The sequence below is a fragment of the Acinonyx jubatus genome, chromosome A2 (assembly GCF_027475565.1).
Source record: "Acinonyx jubatus isolate Ajub_Pintada_27869175 chromosome A2, VMU_Ajub_asm_v1.0, whole genome shotgun sequence".
NCBI classification, from domain to species: Eukaryota; Metazoa; Chordata; class Mammalia; order Carnivora; family Felidae; genus Acinonyx; species Acinonyx jubatus.
In genome coordinates this window covers 3,973,261-3,985,000 of record NC_069383.1, presented here as the reverse complement: position 1 = coordinate 3,985,000, position 11,740 = coordinate 3,973,261, and the positions used below count along the sequence as shown (strand labels likewise).

Genomic DNA, 11,740 nt, shown 5'->3' with positions numbered 1-11,740 from the left:
TGATGCAGGGCTTGAACTCATGAACCACGAGATCGTGACCTGAGCCGAAATCCAGAGTCGGACGCTTAACCAGTGAGCCGCCCGGGCGCCCCTCCTTATGATTTTCTTGATAATCTTTCCTCTAGCTTCCTTTATTGTAAGAATACAGTGTATAAATACAACACACAAAACACACGTCAGTCAGTGGTTTACGTTACTGGTAAGGCTTCCTGGTCAACAGTAGGTGGTCAGGAGTTAAATTTTCAGAGAGTCGGAAATTCTGTGCGGAGATTCGACACTCTGGGGTGTCAGCCAGGCCCCTACCTGCCGTGTTGTTCAAGGGGCCGACTGTATTTTCAATGAGGAGAATTAAACCTGTTTTTTTTTTTTTTTTAATTTGTCTTTGCCCTTAAAGCCAGAACATTGAAATGAGTAACCTGTTCAACAGCCAGCAAACACACGGACACTCATCAGGAGTGACTGGAACCCGTCCCAGGCTCACGGAGGCTGAGTGCTTGAGATGTCAGCACGATTTAGACAGAATTGAGGACCAGGAGACTGCCAAGGACACCAGTGCTGGGGGGGGATCCATTCCTTCTTCCAAGAATTTAAGAGCAGGAGGCATGCCCCAAAGAATAACCCAGAGCGGGCTTTGCTGTGCTCCAGAGGCACTGGGGTCCCGCACCCTAGTGTGGGAGGGAGCTGCGGCTAAGGCTTGGGCGAGGAAGGGAAGGGGGCCCAGCACCTTGTTTATCCAGCCAGCCTTACTTCCAAGAGCGATTATTAGTGCTTAGCGCGTGGCAAGCAAGCAGGTGGGCACTTTTTACGCCGCCTCTCACTAAACTCCCATATGAGCCCTGGATGGAGGAAATCTCTCCATTTATCAAATGAGGCTCGAACGAGTTCAGTCGGAAGACCGCCCAGGTCATCATCCAAGGCTGCCTCCTGCCGAGGTAGAAGGGAGAAAGCCGGTCGTCATCCAAGTCCGATGGGGGCAGCTTGACGCGGTCATCTTAGGAGAAAGGGTCCAGCTTCAGGTCTCCCGGGCGAGGAGGGCGGAGTCTCGATACGCGCACAAAAGTGCTCACTCCGTAAAATATTGATGCCACGGCTGCTGCGGCCACACCCAGGGCATTTTTTTGGAAGCGTCCCTAAGAATTCAGCTGTGTCGGCTGTGCCCCTGCCTTCCCTTTTCTTTTTCGCATCTTAGCCCCCCACCACATCCACCTTTGGATCCGCTTTTGTTCAGGTCGGTCCCACGATTAAGGGCCTGTGTTACTGTTGCAGCATCTGGTTCTTGAAAGCCTTGCGGGGTCACAAGGGTTCACCAGCTGTGCCCTGCCTGCTGCGTAAGTGGGAGAGAACTCTGGTTGGTGGGGCTTTTAACCGTTTTCGGAAGCTGCCCGCTGCTGTGTCCAGGGCAGGCCGAGGGGCTCCCGTGTTGTGTGCCGTCCCGGGAGATGGCAGATGGGAGGAGAGTTCGCTCCGCAGAGAACCAAGTTGAGGTTGTTCTCGGACCCTGGTTTTTCTCTACCGTTTCCCAATTCCTTTCACTTGGGGTAGTTTCTCTGTTCCTCATCAGTGTAGACCTCGGCGAGGAGAGGGGAGGAAACGGACCCTGGGTGCTAACGATTTCATTAAAAGCTTGGTGATCGTAGGGGGCGCCTGGGTGGCTCAGGTTCTGATCTCGCATCTGTGGGTTTGAGCCCCGCGTCGGGCTCTGTGCCAGCAGCTCGGAGCCTGGAACCTGCTTCGGATTCTGTGTCTCCCTCTCTCTGCCCCTCCCCTGCTCATGCTCTGTCCCTCTCTGTCTCTCAAAAGATAACATAAAACATAAAAAAACTTAAAAAAGAGAAAAGCTCGGTGATTGTAGCAGTAGGGCTGGGGTAACAGTGAGCATTTTGACTGTCACTGGCCGTCATCGTCGCCTGAATGACCGAGGGTGTCACGCACGTATGCTCGCCATCTGTTGAGTGTCTCTCGTGCAGGTATCGTGGTCAACCAGGGGATCCCTCAGCGAGCAAAATAGAATCCTGCCTTTACCTCCTGGGGTTCCATTCTAGCGGCAAAATGGGGGTACAACTGATTACACAATGGACTATTTAATTACAAGGCTGATACATTCTGCCGGAAAGGCAGATTGAGGCTGTCAGTGTTTCAGCATAGATGTTACGGTCCAGTATTGGATGATTTCGCAAATTTGAGGTTTTGTATCAATGGTATTAGTTATGATACGTGAGGAAGACGATTCTCCCAACTTTTTGATCCCAGGCAAAATGAAAATGTCACAATGATGAATATTTCTTAAGGGGGATTAAATCACTACATATGGGCGATTTGCCTCCACAGCAAGGAGTGAGAGAGCAAGACATTTAAATGAGGTTTCAGGGAAGCTTGGGTATCTGGTGTTTGTGAGTCTTGTGAGAGAAGTCTAAGGTCCTTACGTGAGGCACAAGGACTCATTTGACTCACTGTAAAGATGTGCTTATAAGGGGTCAGGAAACAAGGAGACGGGGGGGGCGGCGGGGGCACTGACGGGGGGCTCTGGGGAGCAGAATCAGCTTTGGAAAGTGAAGATTGAATCAAGATTTGGTCCTGGGACCAAATACCAAAGAGCTTTGAAAAGCAAATAGTTGTGAAACGATAGAACGAGAAACAATCGTGAAGCTTGGGTAGAGAAGCTTACTTCCTGACGTTGATAAAAAAAATAAACTAGGAAGATGAAAAGAAGGGTTGTATGTGCTTTTTTGTATGCAAGTAAACGGTATGCATTTTAGGAGAACTAAAAGGCACGCCCATCCAACTTTTATGAAGATCTGTATCCAGGCAGAAGACATATACTAGAGGCTTTTATTAAATTACTGTCAAACCTCATTAGCTGTGCCAAACGCTAATACTCAAGGGCTGAGCCCTGTCATGCCTTCTGTGTCGACCACATCACAACTGAACGTGTGGTTCTGGGTTCTCACATGAAGAGGGACAGACAGACTGGCGCACATCCAGAAGAGAGGATCCCAGTCATGAAACACGAGAAATTGTGTCGGTAAACAAAACTTGAAGTAAGTGCTGTCTAACCGAGGTGTGGTGGGTGATTCTGTGTGTCCACTTAATGGGCCACAGTAGCCAGATATGTGGCCAGACATTATTCTGGCTGTTCCTTTGAGGGGCGTTTGGATGAGATTAAGATTGAAATTAGTGTACAGAGAAAGACAGGTATCATGTGTTTTCACTCTTATGTGGATCCTGAGAAACTTAACAGAAGACCATGGGGGAGGGGAAGGAGAAAAAGGAAAAAAAGAAAAGAAAAAAAAAGTTAGGGAGGGAGCCAAACCATAAGAGACTCTTCAATGCAGAGAACAAACTGAGGGCCAGTGGGGGGTGGGAGGGAGGGGAGGGTGGGTGATGGGCATTGAGGAGGGCACCTGTTGGGATGAGCACAGGGTGTTGTGTGGAAACCAATTAGACAATAAATTTCATATTAAAAAAAGATTTAAATTAGTGGGTGTTGAGTAAAACAGATTGCCTGCTATAATGTGGGTGGGCCTCATCTAATCAGTTGAAGGCCTGGATGAAACAGAAGACTCATCGCCTCTGAGCAAGAGGAATTTTGCAGCGGACTGCCTTCAGACTTGAATTGCGACACTGGCTCCTTCCTAGGTTTTTTCAGACTTGAATTGCAACATTGACTCCTTCCAAGGTTTTTATTTATGCCTATATATCTATAGGTATATAGATATTTTTGTAAATGTATTTATATATACAGAGATAGATAGTATGTATCTAATGGGTTGTGTTTCCCTGAAAATCCCTGACTAATGCACTAGGCAAACAGATATGGGGTGGAGGGCAATACAGGCGTTCATAATTATCTGGAAGATTGTAGCTCAGTCAGTTGAATGTCTGACTTTTGGTTTTGGCTCAGGTCATGGTCTCCTAGTTCATGGGTTCAAGTCCTGCTTCGGGCTCTGTGCTGACAGCGTGGAGTGAACCTGCTTGGGATTCATTCTCTCTCTCCCCTTCTCTCCCTTTCTCCCCCCCCACCCCCCCTCCCCCGTCTCTCTCTCTCTGCCTCTTCTCTGTGCACGCTCTCTCTTTCTCAAAATAGATAAACTTAAGTAAAAAGTAATATCTATAAGGCTTTCATGGAAATAGATTCAGATTTATTTTTGTGTGATTTTTTTAAGAGATTCCGATCCCTAGACTGAACTTGTAGGCTGGCAGCATTTAATCTGATAGAAGACAACAAAAATGGATATTTCAAACATTTTTTTTAATGTGAATTGACATGTGAGACAGCGAAACTTACAACATTTTGCTGTTGATACAGTTGGTGGAGAAACATTTGCACAAGGTGCTATAGAATGGATTCGGTGTGCCTGTTGGGAGTTAGAATTATAAAGAATTTTGGAAGTTTCTAGTCCAGTCGTCTGTATTTCTGGCAGCACACATTGTGAGTGGCACAGAAACGTCTTGTTTATTTCATCGAGGATGAAACAACAGACTTACTAAAAAGCTGAAGGTATAGTTACGGGTTTTACACGGAAACATCCAGGCTACCTATCTTGTGTGAAATCATTGGGCACAGCGAGAGAAGAGCCCAACTCCGGAAAGAGTGACAGATTCGGTGTCTGGATGCTTTAATTTTACTTGCTTGTGGACGTGGATAGGAAAATGCTGATAGCAGAGTATCACTAAAGATCTGCTTGTGGTACAAAGGGACAGACACAATTTTTGTGTGACTGCAGTTACACAACAAAGGCACAGAACTTAGTATAGACCAGTCCTTTTATACGGCTCGTTTTCTAAGAACGTTGTATTTAAAATAAATACATTCAGCATATTTCAGATGCACTCCAAGCCTGCACGTCTCAGGGATCTCCATACAGGATTCCTTACGAGGACGGTCAGAAAATGAAGACTTGGGGCCCTGGGTGGCTCAGTCGGTTGAGCGTCCGACTTCGGCTCCGGTCATGATCTCGCGGTGTGTGGGATCGAACCTCGCATCAGGGTCCTCGCTGTCAGCACAGATCCCGTGGCAGACCTTCTGTCCCCCTCTCTCTCTCTGCCCCTTTCCTGCCTGTGCCCTCTGTGTCTCGCAAAATAAATAAATAAACTTAAAAAAAAAAAAGAATATGAAGGGTTAAGTTGCTCAAAAAGATCGCGTGCGTGTTGGTAAAAAGCATCAACAGATGCACTCTATTTTGTTGTTTTTTTCATTCATCTGAGACAGGTATTTGGGATGGATATTACTTTATTTTTTTTTCTCAAATGGTTTACCTAGAGGTCTCAGATGATCCGCGGTCTTGAATGGACGTGGGCAGGAGGGTAGGTGCTCAGCAAGCTGTCAAGCGCCTGCAAAACTCAGGCGGCAGTTAGTGCTGGCACACCCCTCCGTCACCAGCAGGGGCTCAGGGTTGTCGTGGGTGGAGGGGCCACCGTGGGTCCGTTCGGGGGCACCCGTGTTCTCTGCTGGATTGACCTCCTCAGACGGACAGACGTGCTCCGCATGTTTTTGTCTCTTACAAAACGAAATATACCTAGGGCCTCTCAGCGACTCCATGCTGGGTACCCCTCCAGCCACCAGTCCTTCTCTCCTGCAACTTAATAGCAAAATGTAGCTATTGCCACGGTCTTCCCGTCCTCTCCTTGCCCCTCCAGGGAGATCTTACCTGGCAACGTCACAGTCGGATCCAGAGGTCAGTTCTCACTTCCCACAGGTGATGGCATCTCCCTTTTCGGTCACTTTGCTTCGCTTAGCTTCTGGGCCACGGATCTCTCCGGTTCCGGCTGCTCAGTTTCTTACCCTGCCTGGGTTTTCCTCCTGCCCTGGGGCTCCGGAATCCTCCTTCTGCCCTGTAGTCCTCCTTCTGGCTCCTGCAGTCCCCGTGGCTTTCGGTAGCATCTGTGTGCTGCAGGCTCACAAATTCACACCCCAGCCTCTGAACTCCAGACTCTGATGCTAAACTCCCTCTTGCGTGCCTAATGGGCTTACCAAAGACAGCAGAGCTGAAACAGAACTCTTTTTTAAACATTTTTATTTATTTATTTTTGAGGGAAGGAGAGCGAGCGAGCGAGCGAGTAGGGGAGGGGCAGAGAGAGAGGGAGGAAGAATCCCGATGCGGGGCTCGAACCCACAGACTGTGAGACCATCATGACCTGAGCCGAAATCAAGAGTCGGATGCTTAACCGCCTGAGCCGCCCCCGAAACATCACGCGTGATTCACCGCCTCCAAACGTTTTTTACTTACGCTTCCTCATCTCAGCGGAATTTTGCGGAAGGATGGGACCATCGTACGGTCTGATACTCCAGCTTGAACACTCGGAGCGTCCCTTGTTCCTTACTGGCCTCCACACCGCACGCCAGTGACTCTGTCAGGCAGCCCAGGCTTCGGGGGCACCCTGCACCTGACCTCCGCTCTCCCAAAGCAGCCTCCTCCTTGGTCTCCCTGTCTCCCCCTGGGTCAGACACACTACTGTCTTGAGAGCCTCCAGAGGGATCTTTTTAGACGTAGGTCAGATTTCTTCACTTAGTAGCTTCTCAGCATACTGGGATCAAGCCCCTGGTCTTACCCTGACACAGCCGTTTGTTGCCAATCCTGGGACCTCGCTCCCCCCCCAATCCTCCCTGGTGCTGCTGTGACCCTGGCCTCGCTGGGGTCCCCGGAACAATTGCCGTATTTCGCTTCACTTCCGTTCACCTGCTTTTCCTCCCCCGCCACTCTCTCCCCCAGAGGTTGGCTCCCTTTTTCTGGAATGGTCTTCCTCTAGACCTCCGCACTGAAATCATTCTCTTCCCTTACCCTCTTGCCCCAATATCACGACACAGGCCGAGGCTTTTGCCAACCGGTACCAGGTACTTTTCTTGAAATCGTATTCGTCCTTTATTCGTTGGTTTCACGCACGTTCTAAATTCACGTTTTACGCACTCCCCTGATGGGCATCTTGTCTTGTTAGCCTTCCGTGTCCCCAGTGCTGGCACAGACGAACATAGACGGGATGAATAAATGTGGGCTGGGGGTTGTTCAGAATATGTTTTATGTAAAAAAAAGTTTTGTTTTTTTAATTTACTTATTTATTTCGAAAGAGAGAGCACGTGAGCAGGGCTCATAAACTGCGAGCTCGTGACCTGAGCCGAGATCAAGAGCGGACTGAGCCACCCGGCTGCCCCCCAGAATATTTTTTTTTTTAATTTTTTTTTTCAACGTTTATTTATTTTTGGGACAGAGAGAGACAAAGTATGAACGGGGGAGGGGCAGAGAGAGAGGGAGACACAGAATCGGAAACAGGCTCCAGGCTCCGAGCCATCAGCCCAGAGCCTGACGAGGGGCCCGAACTCACGGACCGCGAGATTGTGACCTGGCTGAAGTCGGACGCTTAACCGACTGCGCCACCCAGGCGCCCCCAGAATATATTTTTAAAAAGGCGTTGGGGGGGGTCTCTTTTACTTTTTGTGAGTTTGCGATTCCAAGGCAAGGAAAGTACGAACTGGCAATGAATTGGAACTTGAGGAAGGGGAGAGCAGGGTAGCAGTTGTTACTGACAAAGTCCTGCGCGGATCGTCAGGGCGCAAGCAGAAGGCGGTCTAGGTGAAACCCTGCATGCGGTGGCAACATTGTAACATGCAGATTCATCAGCTGAGGTCACAGCAAGTTCCTGCTGGATGGCAGAAGGAGAAATCCTGCCGTGTTACATTTCTGTTAGCGATTCTGTTTCAGTGCTGGTATGTTTCGACACCTATTTTTAAGTAATTTTCCTGTCATGTCTCCTCTTTGGATCAGGCCACCGCCGGGTGTGCTCGGTGCAGTGATATCCATTAACCACTTATTAAGCGGACCATGCCAGGCTGGATGCCTACAGCCTGTCCTGGGGCAGGTCCAGAACCACTTCTCTGAGAACCTTGGGTTCAATTAGGAGCTCAGCGTGTTGGAGTTTAAGCATCTAGCTCAGTGCTTTTTATTTTACATTAGGTAACACCCTCAGTGGTGTCTGCGGTGAGCAGACCATTATATTTCTGCAAAAAAAAAAACAAAAAAAAAAAACTACACTAAGTAGAATAAATACAATTATAAGTCGCTTCAAATCAGTTCCAGTAAGTTCTGCTCCCAAATGAGTTCAAGTCAGATAACATTTTGTTCTCCAGGGAGTTTCAAAGAGCTTTACGGTTTTCAAAATTGTGGCCTATATAGCCTGAAGTCACTGCAAAGTCAAGACTCATACACATTCCACAGAAACGAATAGAGAGCCGCATGTGGGAAGCAGGTGCGGAGTGGCGTGGCATCAGCCGGGGGTGGGGGGGGGGGGTCTGTGGAAGCTGGCACTTCCGGAAAGAGGTGCACTTGGCATCGCGCCCTCCTCGGAGGACCCCGCTGCAAAAAGCCGAGTCCTCCCCAGCCTGGATCCAAATTCTCTTTCCTAGTGCATCGCAGCTGCCAAAATAGCTCTTTGAATTTGGTGCTTAGAAGGATTTAGAGAGACTAAAAATTGCAGCATTTCCCACAGAGCTATTTGTAAGAAGAAAGCGGTGGGGGTAGAGAAGTGGGTTGTTGAAAATAATAGGGTGAACTTGAAAAGGGAAAAAAAAACGGGGATTAAAAGACGGGCAGTCTTCCTCCTATCGAAATTTCTCAAACGCAGAATTCTCTAAGGGGTTTAACTCTCATTTTTCTTCAGGGGCGGAAAGTGACGTTTTAAAAATCCTACGTATGCACATGTATGCACCTATAGATTTTATTTTGCAGGGGGGAGTAGATGAGCTGGGAGAGCTCTCCTCCCCAGGGGATCTCTGTGGCCTCCCCTGTAAGACTGTGAACAGCCCCCTTGCTCCTGTTCTACCTAGAGAAAAATCGTCAACCTGTAGGAATAAGTTGGGGGAAAAGATGAGTCGAGCTTTTGAACATCATGGCATCTCTTGAAACTCTTGTGTTAGCTGGAAGCCAGCAAGGGAGGCCTCTGTTCCAGCACTAACTGTTGACGAAGGGTTTTTTTGTTTGTTTGTTTGTTTTGCTTTTTTTGCATACAGCTGTGTTTGGGAGTCACGATCCATTTTCCTAATCTTCAAATAACGGGTTTCAGTTGAACCCCGTGGTTCTTGCTAGTTCGTAACATTATCAATTCTTTGACTTGATCCGGAGTGGGTCACAATAACTCTCACAACAGAGGTCCACTGTTGTTTCGTGTTTTGATGAGCTGGAGCCGTAGAGTCTCAGAATCGGGAAGGATGCTAGTTAGAGCTTAGTCGATACTGCTTCTGCTGCAGGTGTTAAGAATACTTCTACTGACCTTAGTCGCTACATCTCTGCGTCTCTGCTCATCGGTCCTAGCACTGTGGTTTGGACCAGCCCGAAGCACGTCTCACCTTCCATCGCTGGACGTTTCTATTCAGTATCTGAGAAAATTCATCCCTGTCTCCCTTGAGCCTTCTTTCCCCGGGGAAAAGACTAGCAAATCCAGCCTTGGAGGCCTCTGTTACATTTTACTTTTTTAGGCCTTGGAAACATTTTGCAACTTCCCAGGGGAGCCCTTTGTGACTGCACGATTCCGGGTGCTTGGGCCTGCAGAGCCCGGTGAATATTCCAGGGGGGGGTCTCCTAGTGACCGCAGCAGAAGAGTTCAGGTTCAGGTTCTTAGGTGCCGTGCGTTGCCGGAAGTTTCACATTTGGGAAACTTCACGTCAGGTGCCAGGAACATAGAGTTTCTTCTGGGTGCCAGGAAGCTGCTTGTGTCTGTTATCGTCTGAATAGCCAGAGGGACGACCTAGATTTGGTATTCACCAGAAACTGACTGACTTGGCTGAGCCTGGGCCCCAGCCTGGGGACTCCCCAGTGGCCCTTCCCTCGCCTGCAGGCTGCGGGTGTATATGATAGTGGCTCCATCAGGAGGGAGCCCTTTTAAGTGTTCGAAGGGCCTTCTCCCAGCCACAGGAATTTTTCTGACAGCTCCGTGGAGCTGTAACTTGCAGGGTGTGCTTGCTCGCACAGCTCTGGGAAATTAGCATTATGTCCAGGGCTCTGCCTCCACCAGCACAGTCTAATGTGGAACATTTTCCTTGCCCTGAAGGGAGACCCCACCCCACCTGACCGGTGCCGGGTCGTTAGGGGTGCCTGGGTCGCTCAGTCGGTTGAATGTCCGACTTGGCCTCGGGTCATGATCTCTCGGTTTGTGGGTTCGAGCCCCGCGTCTGGCTCTGTGCCGTCAGCTCAGAGCCCGCGTCAGGCCCTCTGTCTCCAGCCCTCTCTCCGCCCCTCGCCTCTCAAAACCAAATAAACATCGACCGTGGGTCTTGGAGAAGTCACCTGTTCCTCCTCTTGACAGATAACGGCTTCAGAGTTCAGAGGCCACTGTTGTTCCTTCTCGACAGTGTCTACAGGTGCGTTATTTGAGGAAGCTGGTGACCATCCTCTGGATGGTTAAGCTATTACCGGGTTATGCTTTCCGTGCTGTGGCTCTCCCCTTTTCGCTGTCCCGGCTCACCAGCAGTTGGGTCTGGACTCTTGCTTTTACTTACGAGTTAGAATGTTTAATTGCGTTTGATATTATCTGGCTAAAATTGCTCACATTCCCTTTTAGTGTTGATCAGCAAAATCTTAATTGATCAATAAGTAAATTAAATCATTACAGGATTTAATCGATAAAGTGATTTAAGCGTTCAACAGTGGAACCCATTCTGTTGTACCTGTGTGTGGATCCTTCTAAGCTGGCCAGTGGGTGTGTCGAGCAAGAGGGAAGCACAAAAAGTCAGGCTCAAAGTTCAGGTTGGGACGGCACAATTTCAGTTCCATATGGTGCAGGACTCCCCCCACCCCAGCTGTAATGAGGACCTTCTAAACAGACTGTATGCGTGTCCAAAGTGACTCCGCGGTCGAAGGGCGGTTGAAGGTCAGGTTCTTGACCCATTTTCTGGCATCCGTAGGGGTGTCCAAGAGCAAAGTGCCCAGGAATGACGCCCGGCCCCCAGGCCTGATGCCGAGTGCACCTGTTAGCTGTGAGAGGTCAGGGAACCTTGGTGGTCCTGGGAGCTATCTGATTGCGTCCTGCTCTCCTTTGAACGACTGTTCGTTTGAACAGTAGTGAACACAAGAGTGAAGATGAGAATGACATCATCTGGAGTGCTTGGTTGGGGGGTCCTTCCAGGGATGAGACTCAGGTGTGGGGTCAAGGGGAGCAGGTGGCAACACAGGCATCAGGTGACGTGGAAAGTTCTCTCGGGCCCTGGGACCTGCTGATTCCTGCGCCGTGTGGAGTGCAGGGTTCTTGTGCGGCTTCATGGATTTGTGGTAAAGAGACAGGCAATAGTTGTGTTTAAAACTACGAGACAGGGCGTCTGGGGGCCTCAGACTGTTGGTCTCAGCTCGGGTCACCATCTCAGGGTTCGTGAGGTAGAGCCTCGCGTCAGGCCCCGAAATGATAGCAAGCAGTCTGCTTGGGATTCTCTCTGCCCCTCTCTCTCTCTGCCCCTCCCCTGCTCACATGTGTGCTCTCTAAATTAATAAACTTTAAGTGAGTGGAACTTTTAAAAAAAATGTTAAACTACAAGACCATAATATACTTAGGCATGTGTTTAAAGGATTGATCCTTTAAAATTTGAGAAGGCGAAATTAGTAAACATGCATAAGACCCTCACCTGGGCCAGATAGCACTTATCATTTAAACAAAAATTAAAAAGCAGGGGCTCCTGGGTGGCTCGGTCGGTTGAGCGTCCGACTTCGGCTCAGGTCATGATCTCATGGTCCGTGAGTTCCAGCCCTGCATTGGGCTCTGTGCT

General features: G+C 49.1%; 1 protein-coding gene across 2 annotated transcripts in view; it reads left to right on the top strand.

The window, feature by feature from the left end:
* The window catches only part of DPP6 (dipeptidyl peptidase like 6), a 944,937-nt gene that overhangs the window by 106,093 nt on the left and 827,104 nt on the right, over positions 1-11,740 (top strand). The window lies entirely within an intron of this gene.